Consider the following 11,182-nt stretch of genomic DNA (forward strand, 5'->3'; position numbering starts at 1 on the left):
ACCGAATGCGAAAGTCATTCAAACCTACAGTATGTCAGTGACAATGGTGTCAATATTGTAATAGTTGGACAGAACCGTGGGCAGAAGGAAGTTGATGTAATGGACACAGGCTCCTGGGTGACAATGGACCTTGGTTGTTCCACAGACTGTAGGCAGAACAAAATCTCTCACCATCGAGCTGCCCAAATGATGGTGGTGTTGATGGAATCTGATGGGGAAAGAAGAGGGGGAGCGGGTGGGACTGCCTTGGGCACGGGGCTGGAGGCTTCTAGCCAGGCTAGCCTGACTCTTTGCAACAGTGGATGGTGCTGGAAATCCCAGGAAGGTGGAAGATGGTCCGAGACCCTTGAGTCAGGAACCTGCTGAACTGTGATGGTCGTGGGGGAGGGTTCCACTGGGCGGCTGGTGGTCTACTCAGAGGATCTGTGCTGACACCCTCCCCCACGGGGAAAAGTTGTTTGATAGCTGGATTGGATCCTTCGGATAGATGAGGGGTGGTCAGACTGACTCCCCAATTTCCTACGCCTTGCCAGTGTTCAGTCTCCCATGCACCGCAGAGTTGAGCTTAACATCTAATTGGGACAGATCAACACCACCGACTCATTGACAGCTTTGCTATAGGAAGCATTTATAACCGAGATTCGGTTTGCCTAGGCTACAGCAAGGGCGGTGTCCTCAAGTTATCCTTTTCTCACAGCCGAGTGAACAGCCAGAGGATCTCTTCCCTAAGCTGCTTGATGGTGGTGCATTTAGGGCAGACAAATCCCAGTCCATTTTTCAGTTCCACCTTATCCTCATTTTGTGATTGTGTGGAAATCATCTCGCACATAACACATTTGTGCCCAGCTGTGGATAAAAAAAGTCACCTTGTTGCAGATAAATTTACACGGTTATCAAAACGTCACACCATGGTAAGCCTACACGAAACACAGCCATTATTTAAAGTGTTTCTAAAATGCCTTTTGGGAAAAATGAATGGTGCAAAAATGATTGGAATCATTTCCCTGTTTGACCGCTAGATATCATGGGTATTATGACACCTCCACTGTGGGGCTCTATGCTTAAACTGTTTTTTCAAAGAGACAGAAATGTGACATGCTGGGAGAATGACTGTGTTTGGTTTCCTCCAAATCATTGATAATTTAGTAACAGAGTCTCTTTCACTCATTGAGGGTTGATATGCTGATTAACTTGCATTACAGATGGATTGGGGATTTTTTTATTTTACCTTTATTTAACTAGGCAACTCAGTTAAGAACAAATTCTTATTTTTAATGACAGCCTAGGAACAGTGGGTTAACTGCCTTGTTCAGGGTCAGCGCAACAGTTTTTTACCTTGTCAGCTCGAGGAATCGATAGTTCAGTTACAAGGCCAACGCTCTAACCATTAGGCTACCTACCTGCTGATGCATGAATTTTGGGCAACCAATTGCAGCACTCCGATGGATAGTCAAGTCTGACAACTCAGACAAGCTCATGTGTTTAAATCACATGAAAGCCAGTGAGGGCTATGGCAAAAACAGAATTTTCTTCCAAAAATAAAATCTTTAAATGGCTAAATATACTGAACAAAAATATAAATGTAAGGTGTCGGTCCCATGTTTCACGAGGTGAAATAAAAGATCCCAGAAATGTTCCATATGGACAAAAAACTTATTTTTTCCCAAATGTTGTGCATCCCTGTTAGTGAGCATTTCTCATTTGCCAAGATAATCCATGCACCTGGCAGGTGTGGCACTTCAAGAAGCTGATTAAACAGCATAATTATTACATAGGTGCACTCTTAAAATGTGCGGTTTTGTCACAGAACACAATGCCACAAGTTTTGAGGGAGCTTGCAATTGGCATGCTGACTGCAGGAATGTCCACCAGAACTGTTGCCAGATAATAAAATGTTCATTTCTCTACCATAAGCTGCCTCCAACATTGTTTTAGAGAATTTGGCAGTATGTCCAACTGGCCTCACAATTTCAGACCATGTGTAATCACGCCAGCCCAGGACCTCCACATCTGGCTTCTTCACATGCAGGATCGTCTGAGACCAGCCACCCAGACAGCTGATGAAACAAAGAAGTGTTTCTGTCTGTAATAAAGCCCTGCATTTAATATCAATCCAGATTGGATGTGACAGCAGAGATGAGGTGCACACTGTCGACCACGCCCCCCCTCTTATTAGTGGCGGTGAGTAAAGACACATTATGTCAGACTAATTTGCAATTTACTGTCAGAACCCCACATTACGCAGATGTGATTGTGAGTTGAGAAGACAATCAGAAATACTGTTAGAATGTTTTTCAATTGATTGCCATAGCCCCAAAAATAAAAGTAAACATTGGTTGTTAGTTACATCATTTTGTTCACATGGTTGGACTCAAAATGGAGTCGTGGGTCAAAAGTTTGGGAACCCTGCCCGAGACACTATCATGTGTGAAAAACCCAGGAAAGCATCCGCTTTTGAGATACTGTATTTGTATTTATTATGGATCCCCATTAGCTGCTGCCAAACCTGCAGCTACACTTCCTGGGGTCCAGCAATATTAAAGCAGTTCATACAATTTTAAAAACATTACACTGCTTTCACAGATTGTATTGTAGTGGTGGAGAAGTTGCCCCTACTCCTCCACTCCCACATATATGCAGTACTAAATCCATGTGTATGTATAGTGTGTTTGTTATCATGTGTATGCACGTGTCTGTGCCAATGTTTGTGTTGCTTCACAGTCCCTGCTGTTCCATAAAGTGTTTTTAAAATCTATTTCTTAAATCTAAATTTTACTGCTTGTGTCAGTTACTTGATGTGGAATAGAGTTCCATGTAGTCATGGCTCAATATAGTACTGTGTGCCTCCCATAGTCTTCTGGACTTGGGGACGGTGAAGAGACCTCTTGTGGTATGTGGGGTATGCATGGGTGTCCGAGCTGTGTGCCAGTAGTTTAGACAGACAGCTCGGTGCATTCAACATGTCAATACCTCTCATAAATAAATGTAGTGATGAAGTCAATCTCTCCTCCACTTTTAACCAGGAGAGATTGGCATGCATATTATTAATATTAGCTCTCTGTGTCCATTAACCAATCAATCTAATGTATCTATAAAGCCCTTACATCAGCTGATGTCACAAATTGCTGTACAGAAACCCAGCCTAAAACCCCAAACAGAAAGCAATGCAGGTGTAGAAGCGTGGTGGCTCGGAAAAACTCCCTAGAAAAGCCTGAACCTAGGAAGAAACCTAGAGCGGAACCAGGCTGTGAGGGGTGGCCAGTCCTCTTCTGGCTGTGCCGGGTGGAGATTATAACAGAACATCGCCAAGATATTCAAATGTTCATAGATGACCAGCAGGGTCAAATAATAATAATCACAGTGATTGTAGAAGGTGCAACAGGTCAGCACCTCAGGAGTAAATGTCAGTTGGCTTTTCATATCCGATCATTCAGAGTATCTCTACCGCTCCTGCTGTCTCTAGAGAGTTGAAAACAGCAGGTCTGGGACAGGTAGCACGTCCGGGGAACCGGTCAGGGTTCCATAGCCGCAGGCAGAACAGTTGAAACTGGAGCAGCAGCACGACCAGGTGGTCTGGGGACAGCAAGGAGTCATCAGGTCAGGTAGTCCTGAGGTCCTCCGAGAGAAAGAAAGAGAGGAAGAAAGAAAGAGAGAGAATTAGAGAGAGCATACTTAAATTCACACAGGACATCAGATAAGACAGGAGAAATACTCCAGATATAAGAGACTGGCCCTAGCCCCCCAACACAAACTATTGTAGCGTAAATACTGGAAGCTGAGACATGAGGGGTCAGGAGACACTGAGACCCTGTCCGACAATAACCCCGGACAGGACCAAACAGGCAGGATATAACCCCACCCAGTTTGCAAAAGAACAGCCCCCACACCACTATAGAGGGATCTCTTCATCCAAGGGCTAGTCGTGCTGCCCTGTTCTGAGCCAGTTGCAATTTTCCTAAGTCCTTTTTTGTGGCACCTGACAACACAACTGAACAGTAGTCAATGTGCGACAAAACTTGGGCCTGTAGGACTTGTCTTGTTGATAGTGTTGTTAAGGCAGAGCATCTCTTTAGTTTGCTGGATAAGCGCAGACAAAGGAATGTTCTAAGATTCTTCACAATGTGTTATCCAATCTCAAAACATTTTAGAAAAAGGCTCAGTTTTATTATTGAAAACAGGGGTCCAATAAGTATTACTTGTAAAACAAAATCTCTCAGCAATTGAATTACTATAAAATATGTATACAGTACCAGTCAAATTTGGACACACCTACTCAAAGTTTTTTCTTTATTTTTTGCTATTTTCTACATTGTAAAATAATAGTGAAGACATCAAAACTATGAAATCACACATTAATTTTACCTTTAACTAAGCAAGTCAGTTAAGAACAAATTCTTATTTACAATGACGGCCTACACTGGCCAAACCCGGACAATCCTGGGCCAATTGTGCGCCGCCCTGTGGGACTCCTAATCACAGCTTAGTTTTGATACGGCCTGGAATCGAACCAGGGTGTCTGTAGTGACGCTTCTAGCACTGAGATGCAGTGCCGTAGACCGCAGCTCCACTCGGGTGGGAACCACACATGCGGAGAACATCCGTTCACCTACTCTGCGTCTCACAATGATACGGAGGATGGAACCAAAACTCTCAAATTTGGACTCATCTGACCAAAGGACAGATTTACACTGGTCTAATGTCAGTTGCTCGTATTTCCTGGCCCAAGCAAGTCTCTTCTTCTTATTGGTGTCCTTTAGTAGTGTTTTATTTTGCAGCATTTTGACCATGAAGCCCTGATTCACATATTATTCTCTGAACAGTTGATGTTGAGATGTGTCTGTTACTTGAACTCTGAAGCATTTATTTGGGCTGCAATTTCTCAGGCTGGTAACGCTAATGAACTTATCCTCTGCAGTAGAGGTAACTCTGGGTCTGCCTTTCCTCTGGTGACGACTGCACTTGCAGAAACGTTCAATGTTCTTGACATTTTCCACATTGACTGACCAGAAATTCCACAAATGAACTTTTAACAAGGCATACATGTTAATTGAAATGCAATCCTCATGAAGCTGGTTGAGAGAAAGCCAAGAGTGTGCAAAGCTGTCATCAAGGAAAAAGGTGGCTTAGATTCACAAATTTAAAATATATCTTGATTTGTTTAACACTTTGGTTACTACATGATTACATATGTAATGGGACGGCAGGTAGCCTACTGGTTAAAGTGTTGGACTAGTAACCGATAGGTTGCACAATCGAATCCTTGAGCTGACAAGGTAAAAATCTGTTGTTCTTCCCCTGAACGAGGCAGTTTACCCACTGTTCCTAGGCCGTTATTGAAAGTAAGATTGTTCTTAACTTACTTGCCTAGTTAAATAAAAAAATACACAAATGTAAAGTATGGAGGAGGATGTGTGATGGTGCTTTGCTGGTGACACTGACAGTGATTTATTTAGAATTCAAGGCACACTTAACCAGCATGGCTACCACAGCAGTCTGCAGCAGTACGCCATCCCATCTAGTTTGCGCTTAGTGGGACTGTCATTTGTTTTTGAACAGGACAATGACCCAACACAGCTCCAGGCTGGTTAAGGGCTATTTGACCAGGGAGAATGATGGAGTGCTACATCAGAGAACCTGGCCTCCATAATCACCCGACCTCGACCCAAATTGTATGGTCATGTTAACATTGTAACACTGAATGAAAAACACTGCTAGACATGCATGTGTGAAAGGCCTATTTTATTGGAGGATCACAATGCAACATTGCCATCATGAATGGATGAATGTGGGGCTTTGTAGAGTAATGTTAGTTATGTTGATTCCATATGGAGACCAGGAAAGAATCGTCCGTGACCCCATTCTGGTACCTCATCATCCATGATGATAATGATGATGATGATGATGATGACGATGACTGAACCATGATGCTAATCAACAGGAGACATGGAATTAGCCTTCACCCTTTTTATAAAACTCTAGTAACTTCTCTTTGGCATGCATGTAGATAGCTATATGTACATACGTTGTGCTTCATCTTCTGCAATGGCATTCACAAGTCCATTCTCCACCTTCTCCATGGCACTATCCTCTTGGGGAAGATTTGTCATCATATCAAATTATTTCAGATTAAAACCAGGAGTAATAGAACACACACACACACACAATAGACGTACCTTCCTTAGCGTGATCTTCATTGAGGGAGCTTGCTAACAGGACACCCACTAGAGCGAACAGCAGTAACATACTCTGGATCTTCATCCTTTACTGAACCACATAGAGCATGGCATTTTAAAACACACACTGATCATCATCCTCTAGAAAATGAGATAAACCGTGTTGTTAGCATGTCACATTATACAGTTGTCCACCAATCTACTCTTGTATGAAACAACCAGTCCAGCCATACACACCTGTCCACACCTATATACATCTGAGAATGTGCTCAGCGAACTTACCTCTGATAGTTGGAATATGCTGACTGATTGATACCTGGTTGTCTTGATGTCTTCTGGACCTCAGTAGAAGACGAGTGTCTCTCTGCCCCTTGCAGTCCTGTCTTATACTCTTTCTGCCCCACCTCTCACAGTTGAATAACAAACAGACACCACACCCGTGACAATAACCACAGTTACACACCCTGGAGTGTATTCCCTCCCTCCAGGCAAAAATAGGCTGAATCAACATTAGGGTTTCCTTGTAACTTAACTGACTTATTCAATGTAATCATGTTGCATCAAAATGGCTAGTTGAATAGATTTGCAAAAAGTGAGTTCTCTTATTTTTTTATTTTACCCCTGTAACGGTTTTCTTGCGGTGAAGGAGTGTCGGACCAAAATGCAGCGTGGTTGTTATTCAAGGTTTTTTAATGAAGGAAAAACTATACATGAATAAACTACAAAATAATGAAATGTTAAAACCTAAACAGTCCTATCTGGTGCAAACACAGAGACAGGAACAATCACCCACAAAACCCAACACCAAACAGGCTACCTAAATATGGTTCCCAATCAGAGACAATGACTAACACCTGCCTCTGATTGAGAACCATATCAGGCCAAACATAGAAATAGACAAACCAGACACACAACATAGAATGCCCACCCAGCTCACCTCCTGACCAACACTAAAACAAGGAAAACACACACGAACGATGGTCAGAACGTGACAACCCCCTTGTCTCATCGCTGCAATGCAACACTCCAATGGACCCGGGAGGCGAAGGTAGAGTCATGCATCCTACGAAACAAGACCCACCAAACCGTGCTTCTTAACACCCACCCGCTTAACCCAGAAACCAGCCGGCACCAATGTGTCAGAGTAAACACTGTTCACCTGCAGGCGCCTGGCCCGCCACAAAGAGTCGCTAGAGTGCGATGAGTCAAGTAAAGCCCCACTGGCCAAACCCTTCTTTAACCCAGACGACACTGGGCCAATTGTTCGCCGCCCTATGGGACACCCGATCACGGCCGGTTGTCAAACTCAGGTCTGTAGTGACACCTCTAGTACTGCAATGCAGTGCCTTAGACCGCTGAGCCACTCGGGAGGCTGAGTTGTCTCATGTTTACCAAGCGTTTGAGCCAAATCAACAACACGATTTAACCTAAGAAAGAAGTAGCTTGCAAGTTTACTAGATAGCTACAGTAGTTAGCGTGCTAACCAAACAAGACTTGCTAGTTTAGCTAATCAAACCAATCACTCCTAGCTTGCTATTATGAAAATCGAACTCAACAATACCAATACTGTTTTCAATTCAACTTTCTTTCAAAAGCAGCTCAAACAAAACATCTAAAAATTAACTAGAGCCATTGAATTCTACCGTGCAAATATTCATGGGTTTCATGTTTCCTCCCAATATTGTTTTGAACATTTTGAACTGATGCCCAACTGACCATTCTACTCAATGCATCGTCAAGGAACGCTGATGAATATTTCATCAGTGCATTACTGTGCCTTAGAAATGCAATGACATTCAAAAGGATTCAAATAATCAGCAGGAAAACCCTTGTCATCATTTTGATGTCACCAGATTGACTTGAGTATAATGTTAGCTAGCTATCTAAGGGGAGGCCACCAGATTTTAGCTAGCTAACCTTAGCATTGCTAGCTATTTTTGTAGTATCAGAACTCAGGATAAGACCCGGATACTGTTTATTGACCAAACAGGAGGCAGGCAAAATACAGGTCGAGGGCAGGCAGAGGTCCGTAATCCAGGGCAGAATCACTAACGTACAGAACGGCAGGCAGGCTTGCTTGCTTGCTTGCTTGCTTGCTTGCTTGCTTGCTTGCTTGCTTGCGGTCAGGGCGCGCAGAATGGTCAAAACCAGGGGAAACTAGGAAACAGAAACTTAGGAAGATGGGAAAGCACACTGGTAAGACCTGACAAGATGAACTGGCAATAGACAAACAGAGAACACAGATATAAATGCACAGGGTATAATGGGGAAGATGGGCAACACCTGGAGGGGGGTGGAGACAAGCACAAAGACAGGTGAAACCGATTAGGGTGTGACAGCTAGCTAATAACAACATTGCCCTCAGTTTAACGTAAATCTGACAACATGATAATGCAGGCAAAGTTGTTTCATACTTAATATTTAACTACTTTGACAACAACATCCCTGGGTCACTCGTCTTTTCAGTTCGCTGCAGCTAGCGACTGGAACGAGCTGCAACAAACACTCAAACTGGACAGTTTTATCTCAATCAGGTAGCCTAGTAACTGAAAGGTTGCAAGATCAAATCCCTGAGCTGAAAAGGTACAAATCTGTTGTTCTGCCCCTGAACAAGGCAGTTATCCCACTGTTCCTAGGCCATCATTGAAAATAAGAATTTGTTCTTTACTGACTTGCCTAGTTAAATAAAGGTTTAAAAAAATGCTAAGACTCAATCATGGACACTTAATGACCGTTGTGGCTGCTTTGCATGATGTATTGTTGTCTCTACCTTCTTGCCCTTTGTGCTGTTTTCTGTGCCCAATAATGTTTGTACCATGTTTTGTGTTGTCATGTGTTGCTTCCTTACTATGTTGATGTCTTAGGTCTCTATTTATGTAGTGTTGTCTCTATAGTTGTGATGTGTGTTTTGTCCTATATATATATATATATATATATATATATATATATATATATATATAATTTTTTTCATCCCAGCCTCCATCCTCGCAGGAGGCCTTTTGCCTTTTGGTAGACCGTCATTATAAGTAAGAATTTGTTCTTAAAACGGACTTGCCTAGTTAAAAAAAAAAAAAACAATTTCCAGGCACTATAGTGTAATTTCGACTAAACAGTAGTTAGCCTCCGTCCAGTGTGTCTACACGATAAACAGTCGACTCTGTGATGCTGAGCGGCCATGTGACGGTTGTTAGGTTCTAAATAAATAGTAAGAAATTGACGGACACTATAAAAGCTCCAAGTTTTGAACAGACAAAGACATTTTTCCACTAGTGGTAGATCTACAAACGATATACCGCTGTCGATCTACTAACGATATACCGCTGCCAGGCCGACGTCGGCGAGATGTATGTGTCACAAACGTGTGTATAAGTGGCAGGGAAGTCAGGCGCAGGAGAATAAACTTGGTAAATGGAGTAAAACAAAACATAACTCCAAAACCATAAAATATAAACGAAACAAATTGGGTACAAGGAACCGTCACGCACCAAATACAAACGACACGAAACTGAAACAAGAAACAATCTCTGACAAAGACATGATGGGAAACAGAGGGTTAAATACACAACAGGTAATGAATGTGATTGAAACCAGGTGAGTAGGAAGACAAGACAAAACCAACGGAAAATGAAAAATGGATCAATGATGCCTAGAAGACCGGTGACGTCGACCGCCGAGCACCATCCGAACAAGGAGAGGTATCGACTTCGGCAGAAGTCGTGACAGTATGTGTGCTGTTGGGACGCGGCCGAGTGACGGAGGTGCAACCTATGAATACAGAGCATTATAGGGAAATAATTCACGCTCTAGAATGCTCTCCAAGCAAATAAAAAAGTATTCAATGGTATAACTACATATCTTCACATTTTTATTAGGTCCACACTAATTGTGGTTGTATTGTGAATCAAAGAGCAGGCAACACATAGTTTTAATTTAACCTTTATTTATCTAGGTAAGTCAGTTAAGAACAAATTCTTATTGACAATGACGGCCTACCCCGGCCAAACCCGGACGACGCTGGGCCAAATGTGCGCCACCCTATGGGACTCCCAATCACAGCCGGATGTGATACAGCCTGGAATCAAACCAAGGACTATAGTGACGCCTCTTGCACTGAGATGCAATACCTTAGAATGCTGCGCCACTCGGAAGCGGTAAATGAATAATATGAAACAAGCATCTTGGAGTCCCTCAGACCAAAATACAGGCTATAAGACAGGCCTAATACAGAAAGATTTGTCACTACAATGAATATAGGTGAAATTACATAGATGTGTACATTTGATTGTACAAGGTTTTATAAGCATTTTGATAAATCGACTACTCTGTGAAATTTGTGCTATTTCACTTGAGGACATGCAGTGGAGGGTTTTCTCCTTAAAATGAATCTTGCCCTGAATGTGTTTCAAACTCAGCCACCATATGTCGATAGTATGGAGTAGGTCACTTTAAATACACTTGAGTGTAGGTGGCAGTATTTTGATGTTTGGATGAAAAACGTACCCATATTAAACTGCCTATTTCTCAGGCCCAGAATCTAGAATATGCATATAATTGTCCGATTGGGATAGAAAACACTCTAAAGTTTCCAAAACTGTCAAAATATTGTCTGTGAGTATAATAGAACTGATATTGCAGGCAAAAACCTGAGGAAAATCAAACCAGGAAGTGGCCTCTATTTTGAAAACTCCATGTTCCATAGCCTGCCTTCGCTCCATTCAAAGGGATATAAACCAGACTCCTTTTCCTATGGCTTCCCCATGGTGTGAACAGTCTTTAGACATAATTTCAGGCTTTTATTTTGAAAAATGAGCGAGAGATCACATCGAGTCTCTGTATGGCTGGGTGCCAGCAGCGTTTTGTATGCGCAACAGCTTGGTGCAGCCGTTTTGTCTCTCTCTACCTGTTGAAGAAGCTACATTCCCAGTTGATATATTATCGATTATATATTGTAAAAACAACCTGAGGATTGATTATAAAAAATGTTTGAAATGTTTCTACGAATACTATTT

At 42.4% G+C, this 11,182-nt stretch overlaps 1 long non-coding RNA gene across 1 annotated transcript; it reads right to left on the reverse strand.

The window, feature by feature from the left end:
- Nucleotides 1-5,722: 5,722 nt before the first annotated feature.
- On the reverse strand, nt 5,723-6,618 carry LOC110495170. The gene is made up of 4 exons (XR_002469391.2): nt 6,456-6,618; nt 6,174-6,264; nt 6,023-6,088; nt 5,723-5,927 (listed from the first exon to the last, which is right to left on the reverse strand). It is a non-coding gene; the product is annotated as an uncharacterized LOC110495170 (long non-coding RNA).
- Nucleotides 6,619-11,182: the final 4,564 nt, after the last annotated feature.

Source organism: Oncorhynchus mykiss, chromosome 17, assembly GCF_013265735.2.
Source record: "Oncorhynchus mykiss isolate Arlee chromosome 17, USDA_OmykA_1.1, whole genome shotgun sequence".
NCBI classification, from domain to species: domain Eukaryota; kingdom Metazoa; phylum Chordata; class Actinopteri; order Salmoniformes; family Salmonidae; genus Oncorhynchus; species Oncorhynchus mykiss.